Source organism: Pyrus communis, chromosome 7 (genome assembly GCF_963583255.1).
Source record: "Pyrus communis chromosome 7, drPyrComm1.1, whole genome shotgun sequence".
Taxonomy (NCBI): Eukaryota; Viridiplantae; Streptophyta; class Magnoliopsida; order Rosales; family Rosaceae; genus Pyrus; species Pyrus communis.
In genome coordinates, this window is record NC_084809.1 from 28,048,583 (window position 1) to 28,057,121 (window position 8,539).

Below are 8,539 nucleotides of genomic sequence, written 5' to 3' on the forward strand. Positions count from 1 at the left end.
ATATATATATATATAATACTGAAACAGTTATTCATCAACGTACTAACCCCCAAAGTTTATGAACACTCATATAGCATAATAAGTAATAGGTTTTCCGAAAACCCTAGTATGCCATAAAATCTTTCATAAAACATATGTCATATAATGTGCTAAATAGTAGTATCATGTATCAGTGTCATACGGCCGAAGCCACCAACCTATGCCCAGCTGAAACCAATATAAGTATCTCCCGGTTGAAGCCACCAACCTATGCTCGGCCGAAGCTAATATAAGTATCGTCGCCCATAGGCAAAACAATGACCACTAGATATGCACAAAAACATTGAATATAATCTTTCCAATATAAGTACATATATCTCAAAAACATCTTCACAGTATATAGTCATCCATCATATATACCACAAAGAGTGTGTAAAAACATGTTCATAAATAGCATATATTCATCCATCATATATACTACCAAGAACATAAATTCGATAAAGTATGGTATTCTAAAATATTCTCAGTTAAGCATGATAATCATAAAGTGTATATCTAATTTACTCATAAAACGCAACCATTAAATCATATTTTTCATATATGCATTTCTATTAGTAAAATATGCATTTTAGAAGGGGTCCACTCACAGATACTCCGTCGTGGAAGAGTCGTGCGAATTAGGAAGAACGGAATTGCCTCTAATGATTGCACTTAAGCACATAAAGGTTCCAATTAATAAAACTCTACCATAACGATTGAATTTCGGAAAGTGGATGTCATAAATGGATTCAGGATGTCGAAAAACATAAGAGGGGACTTCAGGTACCCCCCCCCGGAGGCTCCGATAGCCACATACCTCTGTGGGTTGCTCGAAAGTTGGCCAGAAAAGTAGCTAGAGCCGCCGTGGACGGCTCCATGGCAGCGCGTGTGCTCCACGCGTCGACATGGGCAACCTTTCATGCGCAACCCAAGCGTAGCCTGGGTTATGGGTTGTATTAGGTTTGGGCTTGGGCATGGGGTTCTGGGCTGAGGCTAGGGTCCTGGGCTTGGGTTCCTTGGGCCGTAGGCCCAAGCTTGCACGGCCTAAAAGCTTGGGGGTTCATTTGGGTTTTGAGTTGAGGGTTTAACGGGCTTAAGGACCGAGTTGGATGGCCCAAGGGTCTTGGTTAAATAGGGTTTGGGTTTGGGCTAATAAATGGGATGGGCTTGCCCAGCCCAAAACTCTGGGCTAGAGGACCTAGGCTTCTAGGTTTGAATTAGCTGACCCGTTTTTCGACGAGGAAAAAGGTCGGAGCCTCCCGAGTTTCGGTCAACGCCGATTCACCACTTTACCCTACGATCTACCTATTAAAATGAAGGTGGAGAAGAGAGGGAGAGATTCTTACCTTCGTGGTCCTTTGCCGTGGTTGGGAAATGGGCTTGAACCCTAAGCCGTCGGACTCACGAAGAGAGTTAGGTGCACTAAGCTCTGATGGGTGTGCTCAGTGTTTCACGGAAGAGAGCGCGAAGTGTAGGTGGTGGTGAGTGTGTCCTTAGGGAAAGAGAGAAAGACAATGAAAGCTAAGGGAGGGAGGTCTACGAGAGGGAGAGAGTGCGAGCTGAGAAAGTGACTCAAGGGAGAAGAGAGAAAGAGGAAAAGAAAGAGGGGTGAAGGAGCTGCCATGTGGCAATCAAAGAGAGAGAGTGTTAGGAGAAAATCCAAAAGGGAATCCGGATTGGGTAAAGGATAGAGGACAAAAAGGTAATTTCATCAATTTAAAAATGTGAAATTACAATTAACTTTGGGGTGGGGTTTCACAAGTGAACCTAACATGTATGCAATTTTCAAAATGTTAAGTAGTTATTTGAAATGTTTTAAAAGGTTAGGACCAATTTGGAACCACCCCCAAAGGTTGGATAGTTATTTGGACTTAACCTAATTTAATTTTTATGCGATATATTTGCACTAAAGGGTGGGAGAAGCAATTGATATCGAACTTGTTATTCATGATATTCGAACATAAGACCACTCACGAAAAAAAATATCACTAAATTGTAATACAAAGCAGCAAAAGTTTGAATAATTTCTCAATTTACGCTTGTTTTACTTACTAGAAAAAAAACTATTTTCTCATTCTCTGATTTCTTCGTTTATGGCAATTGATTATCATGCAAAACATGAAACATTTATTTTTATTGAATTTTGAGAGATTACATAAATTGATTATTATTATTATTATTAGAGATTTGATTAGCTTCTGTCATTTTCTCAAGGCATGCAACAATGATATAGTTGGTAAAGTGAATAGTTAGGACACCTTTAGGACAACATGACTGCAATAATCATGTATATTTGTTGATATTTGTCACAACAAGGTGATGGCATGGCCAACTTTAAAGGCCTACATTTGCAACCGTTTGCGGAAAGATTACAGTGCAATACTAAAAAGGATGCAGATCTCATCTCGAATGTATATAAACACTATAATTGGAAAAGAACCTTCATTACTAATTGGTGTGTTGTTTGTTTGATGATAAATGCTAAGGAGACTCTCTCAAAGTCAGACTTTCTACGGCCTCTCTGCCACCTAAAGTATAACGTAAATTTCTGTGTCAACATTCTAAAGCATTGTGCCAAAGAACATGAGCATTGCCTTCGTCCATATTAATCATGGTGGTTGAGTTACCTACAATAAAGGATTAAGTATTTCCAAGCGAGAGAGTTTAGCCATGGAAAACTCTCAAGGTTCAAGGATAGGCTCTATTTTTCTACCTTAATTTCTAGGCTTCAAAGCCTCACAATTAGATGCTACTAAGCTCAAAACTTCCTCCTAAATTAATTAACATCAATGCGTGGACTCAAAGTAAAATTTTGACTAAGATAGTTTGAGATTTTTTCGTCTCAGCAATCTTTACAAGAATGTTCGTTAGACATTCATTAAGCCAACAGATGTTACTGTTTGAGCTGCTTAATCAACACATCAAAGTTAGTGTAAGAAGACCCACCAAGTGTCGTAGCTGCTTCTGCTTTCTTTTTCCATTCCCTACTCTTTTCCCTCATCTTCTTCCCTTTGTCACCCTCCATCAATTCCCTCACAAGCTTTTCAACCTTGTCCCTCTCAACCTGTGTGTCAATCTCCATCCCAAACCCCCACTTATTACACAAGTAAAAGCGGTTGGTTTGTTGTTCTGCAAAAAAAGGCCAACAAATTAAGGGCACTCCTTCACAAATGCTTTCCAATATGGAATTCCAACCATAATGTGTTAGAAACCCTCCAATTGAAGGGTGGCTGAGCATTTTCTCCTGTGGGCCCCACTCCAAAAACAAAGCTCTATCCTTTGTTTCCTCTATGAAATTCAAGCTTGATATGATCTCTTCCCCACCATCTACCAGATTTGGCCTTATCACCCACAGAATTGGATACTTGCTGTTAGCAAGCCCCCATGCAAACTCGGCTAATTGTTCCTTTGTCATGATCACTAAGCTTCCATAGTTCACATAAACCACAAATTATCGCGATCTTTTGTCTAACCAATCCAAACATTTCTCGTCTTCCGTCCACAAATTGGCTTTGATCGAGTCCAAGTAAATAATCCTGGATGGGTGATGTTGAAGCAGCGAAAGCGGACCAATGGTGTAGAGGTTGGGGAACCTGGTTTTGATCACGTCCAAGACTTTTTGCTCCAGTTCATCAAATGTGTTGAGGATTACACCTTGAGCTTTCATAGCAATGTTAACTGCTTATAGATTATATATAGTTGAACATTGTATCATCACTATCGGTGGTCTGTAAGAAGGTGGGTAGATCTTTCAAACGAATTCCCTTCATTGCTGTATCCAATCAATCGCCGTATCAAGAAAGCCATTGCTCAATTGGCTTTCATCTGCACATCATAAAAAATAGAAACATGATATGGATTACGATTGAGAAGCCTTTAATAGGTGTATTTCCATTATGATATCAATCAAAACTGAAATTACTATTGCTCAAAAAATGAGGTTACAAGTTTCAGAATGTGGTTGTGTTATTTATAAACATGGTAATGTTCTCTTAGTACAAGGATGTTACCAAACAAATATTTCTGTTATGGACTGTGAATCTTGACCAGAAATTCATGCAATGATCGAATTGGTTAATGATTCAGATCCATAACTTGACAACCTAAGTTTTTATCGGACAACATTTCCATAGAGAGTAGAGATCAAACCTAAATTATACTGCACATAAAGTGAATACAAGTACTGTCTCAAAATTATGTTGAAAATGTTTTCCTAAAATAAATTGGAAAAATTGATAGGCAAAATAAGTGTGTTTAATTTGAGATCAATGCAATTGTAGTTGGAAATTAAGAAAGATTTGTACCCTTCAATCGAAAATAGCCTCTTTCTACTAGATCTTCATAGTGTAAATACCCTAGCATACCACAACCACTAGGAGTAAAAAAAAGCATCTCCGGGATGCCAAATTCTTGAGCAACTTGTTAAGTAAATTCCATCACCCCGTCAGAAATAATACAGCTGACGGCAGACACATGATGATTCAACGATGAAGCATAATTGAGTTTAGTGACGAGGTCTCTGAATGAGCGCTGGCCATCAACCTGTATCTTTGTGACCAACCCTGGAAGGTCAAGTATCCCTCATTCGTTCGTTGGTGGTAAGTCATCGGATATGGTCTCAAACCGGAAATCGTTTGAGCTCTGGAGGTCATCTAGACTAGATAGTAAACGCCAAGCGTTAAACTCCGTGTTCACGAAGGTGATGCAAAAGCCTTTGAAGTGGAGGAGTTTTGCAAGTTTAAGCATTAGGTTTATGTGGCCTTGCGTTGGAAGAAGAATACAAACGACATGAGGCTTCGTCATTGAATTCATTTTTTCACTGTTAACTTTGCAAATGAAAGTCGAAGCATTTATCTTAAAGATACGTAACAGTGGGAATCTCACCAATCTATACAAAGACAAAAAGAATAGACAAAGTAAAAAGCATAAACTATAAAACAAACGCATGGTGGGGGTCTCACCAATCCATATAAAGCCAAACGGAACTTTTGTATAAATCACAATAAAGTTAAAAATAAATATTATAATATTTATAACAAGGATAGTAAATTATTCAAACAGTTAGTCGGCCCCCACCTTTGGCCAAAAAAAATAATATAGAACATCTATGCATGAGTGGAAAATAGAGGATCTGGACAGGGAGAAAGACTTCCATGGAACGGGATTTGTTCTAGTTGTATTCCCTCCTTAGTCAAATGGTTGATCATTTCGACGTCAGTGCCGCCTATAGACTCCAAATAGAACAAGCCCTTACATTTTGTCATTTCTATGCCAATGCTTCTCAACGGTTTATCAACAAACTTCAACTTTAACCAACTGATCATAACCCCAAATAAGTGATTCCAATGATCTGCACATGGTCATTAATCTTTGTGCAATTATCTACTAAAACAGTCTCCAGCCTTCAGTTTTCTTGTAGGCACAGGCCATGGCGAACCGTCATAATTAGTGAACTAGTGTAAGCTTCGCTGCCCGACAGTATGAAGTACTGACCACCCCGAGGGAAGGGCATTGGGTTACCAATTAGATACAAATAGATTGCAGTAACTTGTTGTTCTAGTGTAATTAGGAATGTTACTGGGAGGTACTTATTTTTCTTGTTTCTGACCAGTGTATTAAAAGCGTGAGGCATGGGCGAGATGTTCGAGGGATAGCCCAGCCAATAGCGGAGTCATGAATTATTTGGTGGGTGTGCTAAACTAAAATTATTACTAGGAGATCAAATGGTTAAATTTTTTTGTTACTTAAATAAAGTTACACAATGACAAAAATGAATCAATAGTTCTTAACCTCTTCATTAAATGTTAACCTAACAAATTGAACAACAATTATGCAAGTTTATATAATAAGTTATATTTCTAAGAAATCTATCAGACTATCAGAAAAAATATATTAAACTTGAAATTGAATTTTTAAAGCACGAATTCTTAAAATTAAAACAAATAAAATCATCAAGACATAAGAATAAAGTGGTTAAAAACTTACCTATTGATAAGAAAAATAAACAAGTTTTCTCACTTGTATTGTATGCTTGGTTTCTGTGAACTGCAGTGCAGAGACAAGAGGTCGAGACGGGACAAAGGCTTTTCTGAAAGTCAGAAAGTGAAAGAGGGTCACTGTGTTGTACCCCAAAAGTCGAAATAAAATAATAAACAAGTCTACTCCTAGGAAACCTAAATTAATAAAATATTAAATTTACTTTTTAAAACCGGATGAGATGACTACTCTACTCCTAAACTAATCACTATACTACTCCCTAGAAACTAATCAAATAAAAAGACTTAATAGGATGTAACTGCCAGTGTGTGTGTGTACGATTTGAAATATAATAATAATAATAAATTTTGATATTGATTAAAGTAAATAATTTATTTAATATTTATTAACTCTTACTTTTTCTAAAAGTAGTCCTATTGTTCAGAACTTTTACTTATTAGGTGGGCTATAATAATTAAAATTAATAAAATTATCTAAATTATCAGTATTTTTAACTTTAAACAACTAAAACTCTCCCTATGCTAGAGCCCACCCTAGCCCTGTTACTAGCTCCGCCGTTGAGCCCAGCTTGGACCTAAATTTTTTAATATATACACTGAGAGTACATATATATTATATTAAAAAAAATTATTAATCAATAATCATCCTGAGCACACACATATATCAAAAATATATATCCACACATATATAGACATATATTATATTATATTATATTATATATAGAGGATGAAAAGAACAATGAGCACACATATATCAATGCACACAGACAACACACACATCCATTATATAAAAATAAAAATCAGAAAAAAAATGTAGAGAGATGATAGTGCAAGGAAGGTATGAAGCAATTAAAACCCAACCCAAAATTTGGATTTGGGAGTTAAAAAAAAAAAAAAAAAAAAGCCTTGAGGTGTGGCTTCCCCCACCTAGGTGGCTCCGACGACGCCTTCCGTCGCCTAGGTGGCTTCGGTGAAGCCGTATGCCCACTTCCTTAAAACAGAGGCGACAACCCTCATGCCCAACCTCAGAGAGCGCCTAGGCGCACCTTGAGGCGAGCCTTTTAAAACATTGTTTCTGACACAAGGTAAACTTGTATACATTTACCTTCACAACGGAAAGAAGTATTACATCAAAAAATTTCCAATTCAATGAATCTAGGAAAATCTGAGAGTTAATTAGTGTTGTTCATGGTTAACTTGGGGCATTGTCATTCATGGTTTATAGGAATAATATCTGAAAATTGATTTGCATGCATATGTGTCATGTGTGGAGAAGAATCCTCTAACTAACCTTTCACCCCTTAAGTCACCTTAATTTCGTGCAACCTTTACTTAGTTCTGCAACTTATTAGTTTTAAGTCAATTTTCATCCAAACAAACCCCCTTCATGTTTTGAGTCAAGTTAGTCAATTTTCGTTCAAATCATCCTCTAGTTCATGTTTTAAGTCAATTTAACTTAATTTTGTGTTATTTGAGTCAAATTAGCTTGTTTTGAGTTGTTTGAGTCTAGTTTTCTGTTTTTGAGTTAAATAAGTGTAGATTAGCATCTCTCCTAATCTCCGGCCTAGAACGATCCTTACTTACGCATACTACAATTATCTAAAAGAGGGTTTAATTTGTGTGTTAGTTTATATCACATCATGAAATAATAAGAGTACAAAAATAACTTTCACTATTCTCTCTCTTCTTTGTAGTCTAGCTCACTGGTATTTTCTTCTGTATCTCTCTTCTTTCTCTTTTTCCTTTCCTCTTCTTTTCTTTCTCCCTTTCTTTCTTCCGTTTGTTGTGTGTTCTCCTTATTCTCCTCTCATTCATTTTATAGTCAAAGGAATCACCATTCATGTGGGCCATCTATATATTATCTATAACACTTCCCCTTAGATGGCCACATGTAAATATCGGTTGCCTTGTTAAAATCTTGATCAATTTTGGATGCTCCCCCTGATTTTGAATTCTTTATTTTGGTTGATTACTAAATTAATGTAATCCGATACCATGCATGACAGTTGGAGTGTTAGCTCTGAAGATGGTTCATAAGCGCTCCAAAATTTAATGGACCGCAACTATTAACCAAATACATTCATAACTAGCTTCATGGAGATATGTATTTATGAGAGATATGAAGATGCGGTTGATAGTTGCAGAACCAATCTATTTCCATATGTAAATACAAATCCTTCTTGAGAGTGATTTGTATGCAGGCTAGAGAGGTATTCAAATTTTGCTTGCCCAATAAGACCATGACTATTAGTGAGTTCCTTTGAATAGAACAAGCACATGTTTATAATTTCCTGAAAATATCAATAAATAAACTTTATTTCATTACAATACCCATTTGTTGGTATTCTGCTCCACATGAAGTGTAACATCTGATTCAATGTATTGTGCTAAATATAGTAACACACATACTTCACTAAGATATGGTACTCTTAGACCAAGTATCAATTCATCATTTCCCTCATGAGGATGAATGATTTTTCTTAGTGTCTAAATATTAATTAACCATTTGAGTGTTCAACTCATGA

The 8,539-nt window shown here is 36.7% G+C and overlaps 1 pseudogene; it reads right to left on the bottom strand.

Annotated features, from left to right (window-relative positions):
* Positions 1 to 2,911: 2,911 nt before the first annotated feature.
* LOC137739020 (7-deoxyloganetin glucosyltransferase-like) lies at positions 2,912 to 4,830 on the bottom strand (annotated as a pseudogene).
* Positions 4,831 to 8,539: the final 3,709 nt, after the last annotated feature.